At 39.9% G+C, this 20960-nt stretch overlaps 1 long non-coding RNA gene and 3 other non-coding genes across 14 annotated transcripts; all 4 read right to left on the bottom strand.

Annotated features, from left to right (window-relative positions):
* Window positions 1–11142: 11142 nt before the first annotated feature.
* LOC136099605 (uncharacterized) lies at window positions 11143–20958 on the bottom strand. Of its 11 annotated transcripts, none has more exons than XR_011738451.1 (6): window positions 20705–20838; window positions 19054–19110; window positions 18114–18220; window positions 17480–18030; window positions 15335–15379; window positions 11143–14691 (listed from the first exon to the last, which is right to left on the bottom strand). It is a non-coding gene; the product is annotated as an uncharacterized lncRNA (long non-coding RNA). The 11 variants fall into 11 exon arrangements; XR_011738455.1 differs by having other exon boundaries at window positions 15335–17560; window positions 17932–18030; XR_011738456.1 differs by having other exon boundaries at window positions 16275–17560; window positions 18151–18220.
* Window positions 14879–14949, bottom strand: LOC136100704 (small nucleolar RNA SNORD50). The gene has a single exon (XR_010651240.1). It is a non-coding gene; the product is annotated as a small nucleolar RNA SNORD50 (small nucleolar RNA).
* LOC136100706 (small nucleolar RNA SNORD50) lies at window positions 16124–16196 on the bottom strand. Its single transcript, XR_010651242.1, has one exon. It is a non-coding gene; the product is annotated as a small nucleolar RNA SNORD50 (small nucleolar RNA).
* On the bottom strand, window positions 17256–17322 carry LOC136100705 (small nucleolar RNA SNORD50). Its single transcript, XR_010651241.1, has one exon. It is a non-coding gene; the product is annotated as a small nucleolar RNA SNORD50 (small nucleolar RNA).
* Window positions 20959–20960: the final 2 nt, after the last annotated feature.

Here is a 20960-nt window from a genome sequence, read left to right as displayed (position 1 = left end):
GATTGGGCGAGCGGCCGTTCCCACGGCGCGCAGGTGACACAAAGGGGACCGCGGTGGCCGGAGGCGGGGAGTCCCGGCCCGCGGCGGGGGGACGGAGGAGACAAAGCCACGCAGACAAAGGGAGGGAAGAGCGGCGCTTTGTGTGGCTGCCGGCCAACCCAGAACCCGGCGGCGCTCCGCTCCCGCCGCAGCCGCTCTTGGCCTTCCCGCTTTGCAGACGGGAGGCGCGTCTCCTCCTTCCCCGATGGGCGCCCGGGGCTGACGCCCGCCCCAGAGGCAGCCGTTCTGCCCCGGGAGTGCCTCTCGGGCGGTGCGGTAGCTCCGCTGAAGCGCCGGCGTTCAGCGGCCCCGAGCGGCGCTCAACGGGGCGGTGACAGCAGCAGGGGCTTGGGCGGTGGGCAGCTCACCCGAAATTACGGGAGAGACGAGGCCTTGGCCCCACAGCTCCCCTCCTGGCATTCCTTCATGAGTCAAGTTTCTGGTGCTGGCCCCAGTGGAAATGGAAAGCTCCGCACTTGGAGCGTTGTCAGATGCAGGTCCCGTGGTTGGGATCCTCCTTGCACACTCGGGAATTCCAGTTCCCAACGCGTCTCACTTGCACATCTCCCATCAGAAACTTGGAAACCAACCTAATGAGCTCTGCCAGGGCTGCATCTCCGGATAAGAGCAACGAAACGAAGGCAGGAAAGCACACAATGTTACTCACTTCCTCAGAGGCAGCTCAGCAACAAGCCGGCCAACTACTGCTGCTCCTTGGCCCAGCCGAACACCTTCAGTGTATCTCCAAATGTTTTCAAAATACACAGGTTCACCATCAACAAATACTAACATGCTGGTGCTGATGTGAAACATGCAGCTGGTATTCAGTGAGACAAGAAAAGAAAAAATAAATCCCTTCAAAGCACTTGATGCAATAAGACTTGGTTAGAAACTGAACCACTCCACAGGTTAGTCTGAAAGAGCAACAAATAGCAAGGCAGGTGTACACTATCAAATATTTCAGCTAATTTATGATTTGAAAATGTCATTAAAAAAACTCTCAAACTTCCACTCATGCTTAAAAAAATGTTTAAAAATGGAACTTTCCAAAAAAGTATTTTTAGTTTAAAAAGCACTATTTTTTAGCAAAAACTCATGCAGTATTTTTAATTATATACTTTTTAAAAAGTGAATATTTTGCACCTTTCAAAAATGCATAGCTATATTTTTGGAGAAAGTTATCAGCTGAGCAATGAGAATAATACCCTCAAAAACAACTTTGGAGAGCATTTCTCAGTGAAAATACTGCACCAAAACACTTTTTCAGATGTTTGCAGGTGTTTCAGTAAGGTGTTACAGATGTGATCCTGATCCAGAGTAGTATCTAAATTTCATAAATATATTTGTTGTCTTGAGCTAATGAAAACAGTGGAAAATGTTTCATTAAAATTCTCAGATCTGACTAACTACACATGGCAAACTCCCAAGAAAGTCATTCCTACTTTCAGGCCCATTTTGAGAGGGAAAACTTTTTACGTGCTTTTCTTTTCCTCCATAAAATTTAAGTAAAAACAATTAAAAGACTGGGATAAATGCAGTGAACATATTTGTACTCTTATTTAAAAATTACAGGTGACCCAGGGTCAGAGTCACAACTATATGATCCTTTGAAATTTTATGTAGAAAGGACTAAGTAAAGAGTCTGACATGCAGTTCCTCCAAATATAGCTCAGTTATTAGCCACAGTATCAGTAGGATGGAGACAAAAATGTGGTATATGCCCAGGAAAAAAAAATCCATGAAATCATAACATGGGTGGGAGTTTTTCGTTGGGTTTGTTTTTTGGTTGTTTTTGTTTGTTTGTTTGTTTTTAATGTAGAACATCTATTGAAAAAAATACCCCGCCAAGAACATTTGCAGACACTTACCTGGTGACTTGGATTTACACAAGGAGTTTCACTGCAGGTGCCTGAAAGTTTGACAGCTTCTCACCATAATGAAACTGTGTTAATTCATCTATTTTCCTGCAATATTAAACTCCTGGCTGCTTCTAGTCCAGTTGTAACCACTATAGAGCCCCCCCGAGACCACAGCTGGATGTTTGAGCCTCCCCAGCACATCTGAGATAAAACTGGTGGTTATAACAGGGCCAAGTACAGAGCTGCATGGATAAAGCGGTAAAAAATAAATTATTGCACTAGAAGATTAAAAGTCTAATTTTTACTTTTAAGCTACTACATACAGTTAAAGAATTATACCCTAGACAAAGAACAAAAATCTAGAAGACTCAACAGGAATCTTATCTTTGGTTTCTAGGATGCCTTTTTCAAGTGCACATGCATTGGAAATGTAGTCTTAGCTATAAAATTGGCTATTCTTGAGCTATGAAATGCACCAGCTACAGCATTAGAGGAGCAGATCACTCTGGTCATACAGCAAATATCACTGCATGTAATAACAAAACAAGTCCCCTGTGCTTCCATCTGCCATAGCACAATTTCAACATTATTCAGCCACTCTTGGGGTTTCTCAGCAATACATTTTCCAACCGTCTCCTAACCCTTAGCCTCCTTGGTAAGACTGCCAAATAGTAATATATCTGTATATTATAAGGATATCTAACTTAGGAAAGGACTGCAGTCTGCAATTTATTCCATGCAGTGCACAGCTGGCAACTGGCCTACTGTCCTGTGAGATCCCTGGTAAAATAAGACTATCTGGGGAAGCACCTGATTAATTAAAAGTCTGCTTAAGTTGTTCGTTCTATCAGAAAGAGCCTCTGTGTCTTAAAAGATGGGTTGAGTTACAAAATACAAGGCCTATTAAGATAAAAATGCCAAGTCAGAAATTAACCCAAAGGAGATAAATCAGATATATGAAATTTCCTTCGAGAGAAAGATTTTCATATATTTCTGAATGGCTCAGTCTTTAATATGCAGATTTGGGAGTTCTTCCATTCTAGAAAATAACTTACAATCTAAAATAGTCACATGATTTCAGCAAAGCCTAAACTTAAGTAATGGTTATATTTCCTTTTAATATTATTTGCACTTTGTGCATCTTCTCACTGTTCCAAAACTAGCCAGGGGCAACACTAATTAAAACAAAATCAAGGTTATTCCCCAATTTATTTAACCTTTTTCTACGGCTCTAACTTTGACCCTGCTAATTTCACTTCTTCCAACTAAGTCAGGAAAACAAAAGAAGCAAAGAAAGTGTTTGCAAATCCAGTGGTTATGGTTCACAGGACCAGAGGCAGTGGACACAAACTGAAACACACTGAACATCAGGAAATGCTTTTCCACTGTGAAGGTGACTGAGCACTGGCACAGGTCACCCAGAGAGGTGGTGGGGTCTCCATCCTCAGTGACACTCAAAAGCCATCTGGGCATGGTCCTGGGCAACCATGTCTAGGTGGCCCTGCTTGAGCAGATGGATTTGGTGATATGGTTAATTATCTTGATCTTTAACAAATGTAACTCTATCCATTGACTATTCGATGTTTCTTTATTGAGATTGGGAAATACCTCCCTCCACACACAAGTACATCCCCTGCCTAAATAAAAAAATCCAGGGTTGATACAGTAAGAGAAAGGCACAACATAAGCAGAAGGTAGTTCACATTCCATTAATACCTTTAACTTTTTTCTAATTTAAGCTAGAGGATTTTAACACAGTTGTATATCAGTCAGCCATGGGTTCAAAGCAACCACTGTAGAATTCAATGTATTTTGCAGTACACTATAGGTGACACGTAAGTATTGAAAGAGGTGTTGAGGAGGAGAGCACTCTATTTTTGCATGGACCCAAAACAGTGAAGTCACTTCCACATGTATGCAGAAATGCCAAATCAAAGCCACCTCAAACTGACTGTTGTCACTCAGAACCCAGCCTTGTAACAAACACTATAAATGCCCTATGCTTGCTGGCAAGAAAGCAGAGTTAGGAGTAGTTCAGAACCTATAGCTTCAATGTGGACAAGAGGCAAATTAGGGAACATAATACTGGCCTACAAAGTAAGAAGTGGAACAGAGAAAACTAGAGAATAACTTCAGTCTTTCTTCTGGCAGAAGAACAAGGAAGCACCAATCAAACCAGCAGATAGCAAAGCAAAAGAGAACTACCTGTACACACATGCAACTTAAGCTGGGGGATTGTCACATGGAGCTGGAGATATTTCCATAAACCCCAAAAGTAACTAGTCCAATTAATGAAAGAAATTCCCATCTAAAATTAATAAATTCAGAGATATCACCCCAATTTAAAATTTGTAGCAAAAATTAGTGCAGGCTGGAGGAGCATACTGGAAAGTACTATCACATCCATGCTTGCTCTGTCTTTGCATTTTTCTATTAGCTAATAACCACTACTGGAGAATGAACGTTGCTCTTAACTCTTCAGTCTGATGGTACAAACACCCTATCATCATAGCGAGTAGAATGTGCAATCACTGATCTGTTCCTTCTATCCCAAACTCTTCCTACAGAAGTAAAAGTGCAAATGTTCCTCTTCTTCCAGGTTCCCTCTAATCCCATAATCCTCATCCCACTACAGACCTATAAAGCACAGGCTTCCTATACAAATAGCTCACAAGCTTATAAAAGGTAAAGGAACTATGAGAAGAGGTTTTCCAATCTGATTTTAAAAAAAAAAAATGGCTTTACTATTGCTGTAGGTACAAAAGCAAGAGTTAGTACACAACTAACACTGCTTTTTCTGTCCCATTCCCCTTAGCATCTGATGCTTTAAAGCATAGAGAGGAGAGTCACCATTAGGTCAGCACCTGGCAAAGCTCCATGGAAAGAGAAGACAATATATTCAGCAAAGAAATGACAAGAGTTCTCATCCCCCTCCAAAGTTTTAAGCAAATTAGCATTGGGGGGAAGACACTGGAAAAAAACTGATTCCTCCACATCCTATTGCATCTGCCTTATGAGAAGGACTCATGCAGGACTGCAGAGAGCATTCTTCATCAGCATCTATCTTTGAAACATCTCAGTCATCTCAGGACAGCTGTGCTGCCCTGTCCACTTGGGCAGCGCAGGCAGCCAAGTGCTGAAGCTGCAATTCAGTGAAAGTGTCAATGCAGAACTGACTGCTCTGTTTAGATCTTTCCTTTGCTCCAGGTACCCATCCAGCCCTCCCCTTAGATCCCTGCACAGCAGTCCCTCAACATCTCCCTGTCCTGAGTAGCAGCCATTGGGATTCCAGGACATGACACACTCATAAAAGCCAACTGAAGGGTGAAACAAAAGGACCCTTGGGATCACCTAACCCCACATGAGTTACTTTGTGCATTAAACCCACCTCTGAAGGCAGACAGCATGTCATTAGGTCACAGAATATTCTCTCCCCCAGGTCTGGGCATCTTTCCCAGGAAAGCACAGCTCACTGCAGACAGAGCAGCCACAGCTGTGCAGATAGGGGAGCTCATGGGCTGTTCTCCAGCTGTAAGGCAAACATGGACAGCACAGCTTGCATCACCACAACCAAGCTCTCATCTACTGTAACTTTTAAACCATGCCCAAATATTACATGTGAGACTGGCCCAGGCACCAGTTGTCAGAGACTATTAACCCTTAAGAGCATGGATGAACAGTTGCCAGTGACAAGGCCCATGTCCCAGACCCATTTAGTTGACTAGTAATGACATTGCTGATTACTCAGAGTAGAAAGTGCCTGATGCAGCAGCTGCAGTGCAGAGCTTTCAGGATAAGTGTTCTAAACTACTTGACATGTAACCAAACAACCTACAAATCCTTTCAAGCATGGGTGAACCCAAATAACCTTGTATCTTCAAGGTCCTCGTAAAAATAGAACAATCTTCCCTGCACACATACTGTACAATCCCTGCCAGGTACAAGGCAGAAGTCACTATATAAATGCAGCATTTCTGCAGATCCCAAGAGCAGACAGTAAAACCTTTTCTATATGACTCCCTTTCTCAGCTTTTTAAAAGATGCCCAGAATATGCCACACTGAGTTCTCATTTACAGCACAAACTCCACACTAGAGCACAAAGATGAGGAACTATTACTACCAATACCTCAGGCTCTGCTTGCTGCTCTTCAATAGTCTTCTTTTGGTAGACACACTCCATACTTTTAAATGGGCCTTGAGACCTGCTAGATTTAGATCTTAAGCACATGTATATAAGTTTAGCCTTTCCAGTTTGTGTAGCAGTAGCCAGGTGTCTCTTCACTATTTTGCACAGGGCAGTGTGGGCAACATAACCTGTTCTCAAACATGGACAAATTTGTAATTTAATATGGTACAACTAATACAGCTGCATTATGCCACTAGAAGCAATAATTCTTTAGGGAAGCAAAGTTTTAATTTTACCTAGCAACTGGGCACTAGAAAAAAGAAATTGCTGTTCTGTGATCTGCAGGGGACATATGAAGAATGTTACGCTTTCAATCTGCCTTCAGAAAATAAACTTAGAAGTGTCTCTTTCATCCTGTGAAAATACACAGGGTTGGTTTTTCTTTTTTGAAGTTTAGACTTTAAAAGTAGCAGTAAATAAGAACAACTACAGGTAAGTTTCATTTTGAAAACTGAAATCTATCAGGGTCATTTAAAAAAATCTTTTTATCAGTTTATGACTAAATACATAGCTGATCAACCTGTGAACTTGTTTATTGTTGCTACATTCAAATTAACCAAAACACTTCTAGCAGCTCTTGTGTTCTCCAGTTGGAGTTATGTACCAATGGACAGCAATGTTTGGAGGCATGTTTAGAGCAGTAAGAGGACTCAAGGCAACTGTGTGAGAATATCTTTTTTTTTACTGCCAATACATCAATTCTTAGTTCCCGCCAAATCAGTATAGACAAGAGCACATCCATTAAAAATCATTAAAAATCACTGATGACAGTTAACTGCAGGAGTTTCTAAACTCTTTCAGACACTTCCAGTTTGGGTGCTTTTAGATTTTACAGCCACATCCACAGCAATAGTTTATGTCTCTCCCAAGAAAAATTACAAAGTTAAATCTTACTCAAGAGATCTTACGTATACTAAAAGGTAAATGTTTGTCATTTAGTGCTAACATATATTTTAATCCCTATAAATTCTATTAGAGGATCAGTCCTGGTTAGTAAATTTGATGCAACAGTATTGAGACAGGTCTGCTGTGGCCAAAAGAGGAGGTAAGAAACATGCAGAGAATCTTTTAGTCTGAAAGTGTTATGAACTCCTCTAGTCTAGGCACACAGTGAAAAAAAAAATAGAACCAGGAATGAGAATGCAGTGCTATTAAGGTATAAACTTCTGTAAACTATGCACATACAATGCAAATATCTTTCAAAAACAAACATGAGACATTCCCAGCTTAGCAGTTCACCTGCTCAGTGAGGTAACACACGCAGATGGGTTCTTCCACCCTCAGGCTGATGGCAATAGTGCAGATAACACATTAGCATTTCCTCTCAGGCTGTTTTTGATTCCCCAATTGCTAGTCAGATTTCTTAGCAAGCTATATCAGTCTATGCTCCCTAGCAAAGACCACAAAGTTCATATTGAGGTTAAATCCCAGTAGAAAGGGGAGACTCTCAGCCACCACAGAAAGCAAATATCTCCTGGATAAATTTCTGTAGCTTGGCCCAAGACAGAACATTTTCTCTATTACTTATATCACCAAATTTCAGAGGCAGGATTAGACTATACATGAAATAAAGACAACCGAGGAATTTTTAAAAACCTCTTCATCATTCTTCTATTGGAAGTTCTACCAGAAGCTCAGAATGTTTGCTTCCAGGTCCAGAGGCCAATTCTGCTGATACCTCTTTTTGCTGTTGCTATAGAAAAGACTGTCTTATTCACAGAAGTTCTTTTCTGCCTTTTTAATGAATTTGAGATGCCTGTTTCTTACCCAGCCTTCAAAATAGTAAAGGAGAGAAAAGTAAGTTCAACAGAGCCTATTTCTGCAGGTATTTCCAAACAACAAAAATCATTATGGTTCTTCTGAGAACAAAGACACAGTGTTGATTTTTAGCCTATTGTATTAATTGTGAGTAGGAAAGATCCTTACTTAAAATACTCACCTTCCACCTTTTTCTCACTCTGACTTTATTGCCTGGAACTTTCCAATGCAGAGAGACCAGTATCAACACAGAAGTGGGGAAGAAAATATTTCCCTTCCACATCTGAAACAACCTGGATCTCAGCTAGCTGTCATTCCTGATAGATTTGCAATTTAGCTAATCAGTGATTCTTTCCGATTTCTGAAGAGCAAATCACAGCTGTCAAATCACATCAGTTACAGGAACTGGTCTTGTTTTTACAGCTCAACAGGTGTTTGAATTTTATTATCTCCTTGAGTCCCAGACTTGGAGAAATTTCCCAGAGACATTTTTCTTCCCTTTCCTGAAGTTTCATATACAATTGCTCTTACAGCCCTTCTGGGATTAATACAGAACACATATATATTAGTCCTTAGTGATTTTGTATTTTTGCCTTGATTCTTGGGATGCTTAATGCATAACTCTTCAGGGCAAAGCAATACAGGACTACTACAGTAGAAAAGGAATAGGATCTTGAGAACAGGAGGATTGGAACTAAGGATACACAATAGTTTTGGACAATGTCCCAAGCTTGGCCTAAAGAAAGGCCATGCTGGAAGATAGTCCAAGCTTCCGTAGGTGATCTATCTATAGCATTTATAACATCAGGAAAAAGCTAACACACATATCCCTTTATAATTTCTTGGTCATGTTTCAGTGGAAAAATCGCAACTGGAAACCCAAAACTAGCCTTTAGGGAAAAGCAGCAGATAAGACCAAGAGGCAAAATATCTGAACACCTTCTGTTCAGCAAGTATTTTGACTGTTTACTCTTCCAATATTCTAAGACTTGATTCACACTTAAGTCTAATATCCAGATACCTCGATTACTAGTCTTACATGCAAAGGCCCCCCGTTCCTTCCAGGACTGTCTCCCCTCTTTACAGTAAGTCATAGGGACCATATGCTGCCACATTCAGAGAACTACAAGAGTTCAAGTGCTCTTGAAGAAGGATACCCTGAGGAACGGGGGAGAAAATCTAAAAGGATGCTTCTCTTCTAGCCATCTTACGAGGCAGTAGCACTGGTCTTCTTCAGGTCTTGGTCATTTCAGATCCTCACAAAAACAGGTAAGGTCCCACCATGTCTCTCCAAATCTATGGAACTCGTGACCATCTTTCTTCATATTTGTAAGCTAAAAACTCTGGACTTCCCTATATCCAGGATGGCTCATAATAGTGCTGCACTTCTACAGAAAATGTCTCTTGCAGTTGACACAATTGTTGTCTTGCTTTTCTAATAAAAAAAAAAAAAGCTACATGAAACTCCCAGGAGAAAGTATTCATGCTATTTCCAGTCTTCTTGTCATAGCAGTTGAAAACAGGCAAAACCACAGCAAAACACCTTGCAGTCGACCCTGCCAAAGGGTTCAACATATAAATACCCTTTACACAGAAAAAAAAAAAAAAAAAAGGCATTTTCAAGCAGCCTTGAAGTCTGTATATCAAATTAGCAGAAACTATGCTGAACAGGATTTTACTAGCAACAGAACCTGTTAGGTTCAAGTACATGTAAATGAAGACTAGCCAATTGTGGCAACTAGAGAGTACTTCTTCAAAAACATGTTTTGAAAAATCCAGACACTGTTTCCCACCACAAGGTTTTTTTGGGGGGGAACTTTGTCAGCACTGTGATAGCATTTGTTATAAAATATTATTTTAACATGTTCTGAAGGTAACTCCTGTTCCTGCCGTTAAACTTATATGTGGTTTATAATCTGTAAAACAGGAAGAGCGGGGAGCATTAATTTCCACAGACTAAAGCTTTTTTTGTTTGAAAGAGCAAATAGGTAACTTAATAAATTAATTTCAGAACCAGAAACTACATAATCCAACTATTTTCAGAAAACTTCCATTCCAAGATGAACAGTATGTTTAATCATTCCCCAGTGTAACTTGTGAAGTCCATCTGACATTAAGAACTGGCACTCAGCTGTGTTTCAATATTGCACTTTTCTGAAGAAGTGCAAGAAATCAAACTAAAACAGTGAAGCAGTTTGCTTGGTTTTCTGATGCAGAAAATGGCCTAACTACTGAACAATGTTAACACGCTTAGCGAGTTTAAGTCCTCACATGTTTTTCTCAATACTCTGTAGTATCTGCAACACTCACCATTCTGACTGTAAAAAAAAAAAAAAAAGTAAAATAACCCCCAAAATAACTAAGGCTAGGGCAAATTATTTCTTATTTTGTGAAGCTAACATGAAGTACACCAACTTACTGGTAACTGTATATTCTTCTTCAATGACCTTAAGATTACTTTAAAATACAACCTTTACTTTTCAATCAACTTACCAGTTTCAAAGTAAGATCTAAGCATTTGCTTTACTTCAGTCCATCTTTTTCTAGTTTCTTTCCACAAATATGAAATAATGACTGAACTTTATTTTAGAATAGATTTTAATCATTCTTCACCTGCAACCATAAAACCAGTACTGCCGTTGCTGGGACAATGTTCTTTCAGTTACTGAGAACTCGTCACAGGGAAAAAGTAGCGGTATTGGTCTGCTGAGAAGCCTGAAGTATGAAGCATAGCTCAGGTACTTCAGATTTTCACCTTCAACATAGCTCAGTTACACAGTACAAACTGGCCTAGCACTGTGGTCTTAACTGGACTCCACTTAACATTGTTTTCATTAATGTGAGAGTTGAAAGCAACATGGGCTTCAAAGAGGAAAAAAAAAAAAAGCTTTCACTTCAGCTCCCTCCTAAGCCCTCCCCATCCCTTCAGTTACTAACATGCATGCTATTTTGTATATTTTACAGCCCACATAACATTTATGTTTCACATCTCTTTAAATGGAGATAGGTCATAATTGCCAAGTATTATTCAAATAGAAGTGAAAGTCTCCTCAGGAAATTCCCAAGCAAACTGCTAGAAAGGCTCTCTATACTTCTGTTGTTCCTTGTACTGGTCATCCTCAGACAGAATACTGAGCGAGGCAGACTTTGTCCCACTCAATACAGCCATTCTTCTGAGCATCAAACACCACTTTGTCCTCTGGAGCCTGCAGGAAGTTTGAGACAATGGCAGAGAAGTCCTGTCTTCATAGCTCTGATAACTCAACTAGACTATCAACTAAAAAAAAAAACACATGACATTTGAAAGAAAATGGAGTTAATAATTTTAATTTTACTTTTCCAGTTTATATCATCCAAGGGAAACAGACGAGGGCAGAGAAGCAAAAATGCTTGTAATACCAGTTCTAATAACAATAGAGGATGTAAATCATTGTACATATACATTGACACAGCATACCAAGGCCTCCATCTGTACTCCACTCACCTGAAATTAACATTGATGTTAAATTCATACTCTCATTAGAACTCAAATTCTGTCCTCAAAACTGTGGGAGGGGGTGTGTCAAAAAACTACTGACCCCAAGTCAGGGTTAAGTACCCTCCAATATAGAGAATACCTTTCCCTGGGCAAAGTCTAACACTTTGTTCATTCTGCTGTGTCCATGCTTGACTGTCTTAAGGAGGCCCCTTCTCTACTGTTATTTAATAACCCATTTTTAATTGGCAAAACTAACATCCAAGCTTCATACAATGTATTTATACAATAAACAGCTTGCCAGCACCAGAAGGCAGCAACCTCACTGAAGCTGGCACATGACAGAAGCACAGTCAAGGCAGCACACTTGTCTGCAGGCTGTTAGCCTGACAGTACAGCGTATGCACAGATTTCTGTTCACGAGGATCTGTTACTTCAAGCAGGCATCACACCAGCAAATACAGTCCCATAGCAGTGGAGGTGCTGTGGCAAGATAACCACCACTAGCCTAGTTTCGCTCACTTGCAACTTTTTATGCATTTACAGTCTCCACTGGCAAGACAAGTTCTTCAGCAGACCTCATTAGTTGGCAGCAAAGCATCTAAACAGAGCTGTTCTTCTGTGTGGTTGCAAAGTAGTCCTCTTGTTTAAGTATACCACCCATCTAACTCAAAAAAAAAGCACTCTTTTTTTACTCATTTACTAAGACCATACTAGTGGTATCCAGAAGAAAGTCTAACCACTGATTTATTGGATCACAGCCCAACACCCATATGACACGAAGTTAAACACTAATGATGGTTAGTGCAGGATTTCACCAGACTATTCAAAAACAAAAAAGCAAAGTGCTTTCCTGCTGTTTACTGCACAATCTTAAATCAAAGCTTTAAATCTAGCAAGCTATTTTGTTAAACTCAAGTTTAATGAAGTACTTTATTGCAGAGAAATTTCATGCAATGTGTTCCCAACTTATCACACAATAACTCTTCTCAACTACACCTCCTTATCTTGATCACTTATATAAAACATCTTTTCAGACTCGAGAAACATACCAGAAGAACTAAATTCACAAGTGGCTTGCAAACACATTATTCCCCTTTTCAACAAGCAAAAAAGCCATTACAAGTATTATTCTTTCCATCTTAAAATGTTACAAAAATGATCTTCCTACACCATTTTCACTAGTCCTGTATTCCAAAACCTCTAGCATACGTGATGGTTAAAACATCTACTCATTTTTGTGAACATCAGAATTTCTACACTACTAATACACCTTTTTCATTGGCTACCTATCTTCTGCAGCTTTAAAGCACAGGAACATTCATATAGAAATGTTTGCAGCTAAACAATCAAAATGCCTTATCACTGGCCACAGCTAGTGTCTTCTACATCAAGTGATAGGTACGCATTTTTCATGACTAAACACTGTTTCTGAAGACAGGCCTCCATCACCTGATAAGCAACACGACATGATTCTCGTGGCATCCTTTATCTAATACTGCCAATCCTAGATCATAAACCATCCCCAAGGAATGTTTTAGAACACACAAACTAAAATTAATGGCAAGTACTCTGGGTATCTTAAGTGCCATCCCGAAATTTTCTCTCTAGTCTTTTATTTGATCCCAGAGTTCAGAGTAACTCATGCTCACTGATTTTACTGGATCTGCACATGGCAGTATCTCCTCAAAAGCTTCCGTATTCCATAGTCAGCCCAAAAGACAGAGATGGTACCTTTACACTCCAAAACACATGCCACAAACATACTCTTCTGACTCTGTAATGCAATTCATAACTAGATCCTTTGAGCATCTTAAAGCACTCACCAGGTATTGGTGCTACATTACCGATTTCCCTGATCTCTATTTTTTTCCTCCAGAAGAGACTGACCTAGCTAGGACTGGCAACTTTTTGACTTACCATCCAAGTAGCTACATTAGATGCTGCCAACAGTTCCCAGGCTTTTAACAGGAAAAACTGCAGTGGACAAAAGGGACAGGTCCCTTCCCACTTCTGAAATGCACAATCACTAACAGAGTTTGTTGTCCAGGCATCACTTGAGCAGAATGTGGAATATCACATGTCCAGTACATGCCGTACCCACCAGTGTAACAAGGCCACATTAGCTTGTACTTTGCAAGAGCTACAAAGGCATCAAGGAACACTGTGGTGCAACTACAGACCCGATGCATAACAGCCGGTTTTTCACATCCTCATCTTTATTCAAGAAAGAGCATGTACAAAACATGGCATATAGAAATAACTACCCTTTGTCAGTAACATTTGTTAATAGAAATAAACCCTGTTGAAAGCAATGAAGGTAAAGTTGCTCTGTAGTACATTTCTGCAGATTCTGATACATTAATAGACTGATTTACACAGCTGCTGGCTGAAAAGGGAGCTGCCTTTAGCCGAAGTACCCGGTAATAACTAAAACACAGGAGATGTTCGGTGAGCAAATACACTCCTGGACCTGGGTCAGACCCTTAGTGTACATTTTAGCAGTCAGATTGATATTTTTTATGATTACTCATTCCTCCATGGAAGAATGCCAATTTGCTGAATACAGCAAATTTGTTACTGTGATACAGCACTGCTAGTTTTCAAGTGACTGCTCAATGCAGTTCTAATGTGTGCAGTCCTTTCTTCCCACCACTGACTTCTCCAAGCAGCAAGCAGGTAACATTATCAGTGCATTCCTTCAAGGGCAGTTCCACTGTTGCAGTATTGGCCTTTTCATGCTTAAGTGGCAGAGCATAATAACCCAGTTCCTCCCTCCCTCACTAGGTACTGACAGCATTGCAAGCTTCAGCCCTTGCCTTTTCTGTAACCACTACTTCTCTCATGACACATGAATTTCTTTCTCACAGGTGCTTCACATTTATGCTTCCATACCACCATCACCTCATCTAGTTCCTCCTATCTCCTGGATGACACCACCCTCAAAAAGCAGCCTCGGTTTCAGTTTGTGTACCCATTTTGCTTTCTCTCCCTGTCTCCATTGTTTGGAGTTATTACAGATCTTCAGTACCAGCAAGTCTGCATACCCTTATGATATTTTAAAAGGGTGAATACTCTCAGCAGTTTTTCCATGTGTTGAAGCTTAACACTCATTTTCCTAATATCGTTGCTGCTATCCTTCAGCACAATGTTTTGGGAAAAGTGCTATTTTAAATATGCAGAGAGTGATTTTGGTTCACATGCAGTTTCTGAAAACACTATCCACTAAACAAATTGCAGCAGCTGTTTCAGCAGACTTTACAAAAGCACTACATCCCACTCCAAGCCACAGAAACTCTTCATGTATTACACTTCCTTCCAGTTACAGATCATCCATGCTTGTCAGGCAGCACTGACAAAGTGTTCCAACTCACTGGAAAAAGAGAACAAGGTCTAAGTAAAATTGCTCATTTGAGGGAGAAATTTCAATTTGAAAACAAGCACAAAACACTTTCTATACATTAAGGTGTTACCATTTTTGTAAAAAAACAAAAAACACACTAAGACTCCGTAGATATTGTAATACTTTCAGAAAAGTTTAAATCAACTCTTTTGGTCTCATCTCAGATTCCGGATCCGTATTAAATTTTTCAGCAGGGAGTTCAGGTTCGGGATAGGATCATCATAGATGAGACAAAAGTAATAGAGAAAATGTAAACTTAATAGGAAATGTACTGTTTCTGTACTATTTCTGATTACAATACAAAAATGTAACATTCTCTAGTCCTTTTACAGATTTCAACAAGAATGTACACTTATTTAAAAATTGCATGTAGGTTTGAAAGCTAACCAAAGTTAGGCACAGCTATAAGCATGCATTGTGCCTTGGGGACAAGGGTTCTGAAATTCTGTGTACAGAATTACTCTACTATGCCAACTTACCACATCAACTGATCAATTACTGTATTAAGTATAAGAACTGTCATAATACCAAAAAAAAAAAATCCCAAACTGTAAGCATAGAGTTACTTTAGACTTAAAATGAAGAAATGTTTAGAAGCTTTTCAGTTACGTACCTAAATAAGCTAAAAGCATTTGTTCCTACATTTTTGACCATTCTCCTGTCAGGAAAAAAAAAAAGACATTTGTTAGTTCAGAAACATTTTCTTCTATCACTCAAAATACAACTTGTCATCTATTTAGTCTCTCATATAGATTACGCTGCATTATTAGACATGTGTTGTATTAGTATTAATACTCCGTAAGTTCTGTGAAACTTAACTTGGAAGTCTGGTCATGCCACCATAAGTTTTATTTTGCTTTCCTTGCCCAGCTATTGCTCAACTTGGATATGAACTATGATAGGCGACTAACCAATCAAGTGTAATTCCTCTGCTATCAGAATAAAAAAGTTCATTTCTGAAAATTAGCTCATACCTGCTTCCCAGCTTCTATCAAAACATTAATAACTCCAGAAGCTAAAATACACCAACAAGTAAGCATTAAAGAAAAACTCCACCCAAAGCACATTTTTCTACATAGATTCTCCTGCAAGCAACAAGAATATTGAGACTGCCTCTGAACTAGAACTGAAAGTTCAAAAAAAGGCTGAGATAGAGCCTTTAGTGTTTCACCCCATTTTCCATAATGCAGCTACACACAAACCACACTCCAGATATGCCATTTGTAATAGAACAGTTTATGTTACCTCCTGCTTATAAATGGGCTTGGACAATAATGCAGTTTTTAAAGTAGTTATTTAAAAATTATCATTATTTAAACCAGTTTTGCTGAGTTTCAAGGTATGTAGAGAGTATGAAGTCTATCTTCAAACACTTCACCTGTTCTCATGTTAGAGTAGTCTAAACTCAGAAATTAGACTCGCATGTGTTTTTCTTTGAGCAATCAATCAGGTTTGGGATAGGTTCTTCACTGACCAGACATACCAATGGTTTTAAGCATTAACCTATAAGCCTGGTGTGGGAGTAATCATAACATTTTTATTGAAATACGTACCTTCAATTCAGAAGCAGACTTCAAGCATCCATGCAAAGACATAAAATGCTCTAGTTAGTTATACTAAGAAGGCTTGCTACTTCCAGCTTTTCTCTAAATCAGCCACGTAAGTCACTCCACTTCCTTCTTGTAATATTGCCTCTCTAACCAATACACACATTTGAACTTCACATACTGGACAAAGTCTGTTCTTCAAAAGAAGGTGCTGGCATTTGAGTGTGCCTTTTATTTAATAAAGAGTGGAATAAAATTATAGATGGTGTAGCAAAACAGGAAAATTAGAACTTGCCCTTATACTTTGGATTTTAAGTTCTTAAATAAAAACAACCTGTGGCTACTCAAGAACCAGTGCAATTAAAGTTAATTTCATTGAAAAATATGAAATTCAGATACTTAGGTAAGAATGAAGCTCTTTAAGAAACTACTATCAATTCTCGCGATGCACAGTAAGTGTTCATGAGCATGCTTTTTGCCTACTGCAAATATGTCATCCTAGCCCTTCTGAATTAGTTTAGCTCTGGAGGTGAAACAGCTTTAGTCTAATTAGAATTCCTTACAATTTGCCACCAAATTTCACCTTTAATCATTAACACTGCTTTTCCTAAATCTGAGTGAGCCCTAAGTCAACAGTCCTAAGAGGGTGAAAGTACAAGCATCATCACTCACTTCCAAACACCAGCAACACTTCCTTACCAGTGCACTTTTAATACCTGGCTAATGTTATTTGTCCACTATAAGACAGGAAACCTCAAATTATAGGGGGTCTAACACTTTACTCTCTGATCTTTAAAGACAGCAGCTTTTGCATATCTACATCAACATGGACATGACGTGAGCTTAAACAATTTACCAACACCCTGATTCACAACCTGGAGCATGCTAGCATCTAGCTTGTACGTGCAGACGGAAATAAAAGTAACACCAACTGGGATGATGACTCAAAGATTAATTGACTTCGGAAAGAATTATTTCAGTGGTTTCATCTCAGTAGCCAGATCCGTATGAAGTTTCTCATCAACATATCAGGTTTGGCAATTTCATCATGATTCACCACTTAAGTATCAGTAACTGGCAACTGCAAAGCAATTCATACATTCATATATTCCACAAAATAAGCTTTGTGCCTTTCCTATGCAGATGTACTGAAAAGGGAATACATTACAATTAATAAAAACATTCAGCTGCTTATAATTAATAAATATTACCTCTATCTGTTTTAATACACTTGCCAGAATCTTTCAACAGGACACCCAGTGTTCCCATTATTAGAATCTGTCCATGCCATTCTAGAAATTTGAGTAAAATGACAAATTACAACATGTTCTTGCCTAATATAACACAACCCATTAGAACCAACCAAGTTTTACTCTTGTCAATCCCCCTTCCTCCCAACCACTGGTTATATGCATGAGTCAAATTAAATTGCATACAGATCCTGAAGTTATTAGCATTTCCAAAAGGTGAAAATATCAACTATACTCTTAAACAAATATTTTCATTAAAAAACTGGAATCACATTTGCCTGTTTACACTAACAAGTCTCTAGATGACCCCTGTCTTCTTCACCTAAATACTTTATTATATTAATATCCTGATAAAGCACAAATTCACCATTAAAAGCCATCTTGAGGGAACCTCTATCAGATTTAGTACGAACCTTTTAGATCAGCGTAATTACCAGCTCCTCCAATAGTGACGCAAATAAACTAGTCTTTAACTGCCCGGCCTACAGAGTTCTATACTGGGTCCAACATGTCTGAAATACAATGATACTTTTATTTTAAAGCTAATGCCATACCTACTGATTTGATTATACATGTATTCTGCTGATCTGTTTACCATATTTGTTTATCCAAAGTGATGATTCAAAACATACATAGATTTCAGGAAACTCCACTTATGTGTCTCAAGTATTCTTCTATTTCTGATGGCGCTTCCATGAAAGGCTAAAATTGAAATTAAACAAAAATAACATTTTAAAGTAGAAGATGTCTCTTGCTGTGGTCTAGCATAATCACTCACATTACTATGTCTGAAACATAATCATCAAGCGCTAAAAATTCACTTTTTCATATAACAATTCAATATTGGTCTAATACTGGTCTTTGATACCTGCCAAACAAACTGTGAATGCACTAGAAAAAAACTATCCTGCTTTGGTTTTGGATTTTTTGCAAACACCACTATGTCTGAAGAACCATGACAGTTAAGCTTTTATTTCAAAAATATTTATATATGAGTGGCCATACATTTATTCCCAATGCAATACTACCATATGTCTATAGTTTGCAGGGTCAGTACCTCAATAATTACATTCAAATACAGCCATGTATGTAGAATGACATTAACTCAAATACACACCCAAGGCTGGACAGCTCACTTGCATAATCTTCAAAATCAGTATAATTTAGCACAAGTTAATCAAATGATTTTATCATGTGGGTCTTCATGTTTATTTAAATGCTACAGCAAAATAATAAGAACAAGTGACATCAAGGCTGACCTTAACTCAGTGAAGAGCACAAAAGAAAATAATCAGATAATTACTCAGTTTGATGGCAACTATAAAAATACAACACACTAGAACTCTTGTTCCTTTCTGTCCCACTCAGTAGCCATACAAAGATAACCACCCTCTGGCACTTAACACATCCCCTACTTTTGACAGGCAAAAATATGGAAACCAAGAAAGAAAGTGAAGCATGTATTATTTGTATTAGCAGTAGAAATGTAGTGCTACTTTTAGAGCAATTAAGTTTTAAAAACCCAGAGCCCTCACCTTAAGGCTTCTGTACAGTGTATTAGACTTCACTGAAAACTTCCTCTCCATCACACCCTTTAAAAACGAACAGTAAACAAATATATCACTTTAAATCAGCAGATTCTTATTACTAAGCTACTGTCACACACGTTAAGAGACAATAATCATCAAGTATAGAAGTCTCAAGTTTGCTGGTTTTAAGTAACAAATGACTTCTCAGTTACATCCACTTGACATCCCATACTAAAAAAGCATTGTAGAGGTAACTGCATGTACTCACTACTAAACTTCAGTCTGAAGGATTTTTAATGGAAATTGCTCAAGGTTTCAGTCCTTTAAGCATAAGCACTAATTTCAATTGGTTTAGACAGTTCAGTTTAAACCACACAGCAAGTATTCAAATCTACCAGTTCATCCAACCAAAAAAACACAAGAGAAAGTATTTGTCATACACAATACTTAAAATACACAACTTCTAATGATGTTTCTCACGTTGTACTACATAGATCAAATGAACATAGGAATCATTTAAAGATAACTTATTAAACATGTGTTGTTTCAGATCACAAAAACAATTTAAGCTACAAAGTATCTCAAGTTAAATTTGCTTATTACACTCAATAACCTAGGGTTACTAATGGCTTGTAAAGATTTAAGAGTTTTACTGTTCAGTAATCTAGTTTGTGACTCAGACTACCATTAGACAAGCTAATTAAACATTGAGTGAACGGGCCCAAATTCCTACATGAATGCAACCACCTTCTAATCTTTCCTTGCAGATTAGAGCCTAGAATCCTAGCTACATTTTTATTGCCTACTTTTTCCAGAAGGACTTTGGCTCAACGACATTAGCATTAAAGAGGAGAAGAAAGCATCTTATGGCCGCTGGAAGTTTGTGAGTGTTTTTAATATGTATATTTAAAACAAAATCTCATTCTGCTGTCTCACTGTCTAGTAAAACAAAACTCAATAGTTAAAACGTTAACCTCATGATTCACATTTTTTAAAAAGCATGCAAAGACAGTTTTCTGTTTTTCTTGGTATGCGGGTTTTACAGCAACACAGTTTTTAAAGCCCGCTGTTGTAGGGCAATTTCATGATGCCCATGGCTGAGTTTTCCGAACCAAATTAACAAAGCAACTCAAGGGGCCCTAACCTCTCACTATAACATCGGGGTCTCACGGTGACATTTACTGCGACTTCATTCCTCTGCATTAGCAGTCCTAATTCAAACGACACCTGAGTGAAGTGAGAGGCGGCACCCCGCTGGCAGCGGCCGGCTCCCGCCCAGACTGCTGGCGGGCAGCATTCCTTCACCCGCCCCCGCAGGTACCCGCCCCGAGAACCCCGGACCAGCCCCGCCACCGAAATGGCGCAGGCCGGGCAGCGCCTGGCGAGGCAGCGCCCGCACCCGGGCAAAATGAGACCCGCCACCCACGCGGCCCGCCGCCGCCAACTACCGCTCCCAGCGCGCCCCGCGCCGCGGGACACCGCTTCCGCCGGGGAACCGGCTCGCCCGCACTCCCGCCTCCCTCGCCGCAGCGACGCGAGTTATGCCGGGGTAGTCCGCCCCTCCGTCCCCTCGCCGCCGCGGCCCCGCGGTGGGCGGGTGCCTGGGCTGTACTCACACCACTCCGCCCCGCGCAGGCCTCCAAGGTGCAAAGCTCACCTGCCAGCCCCACTTCAAGCACTGCGCGAGTGGCGCTGCGGGCGAGTCCCCCAAACAGCTAAGCACAAAAACGAATCCTAGGTGGCTCTCTCGCAGCCCCGCTCGGGTAACAGCCCCCAGCCCGCCTAACCCACCTCCACCGGCGCTCCGCAGAAAAAAAGGGCGCCGATGAGGCGCTCGCCAGCTTTATACGTGCGCTGCGGGGCGGGAACGAGGCTGGTCCCGCCCCCATCTCCGCGAGCGGAGGGGCGGGTAC

Source organism: Patagioenas fasciata, chromosome 3 (assembly GCF_037038585.1).
Source record: "Patagioenas fasciata isolate bPatFas1 chromosome 3, bPatFas1.hap1, whole genome shotgun sequence".
Classification (NCBI taxonomy): Eukaryota; Metazoa; Chordata; class Aves; order Columbiformes; family Columbidae; genus Patagioenas; species Patagioenas fasciata.
Note: the sequence above shows the minus strand (reverse complement) of the source record. Positions and strands in the feature narration are given on the sequence as shown.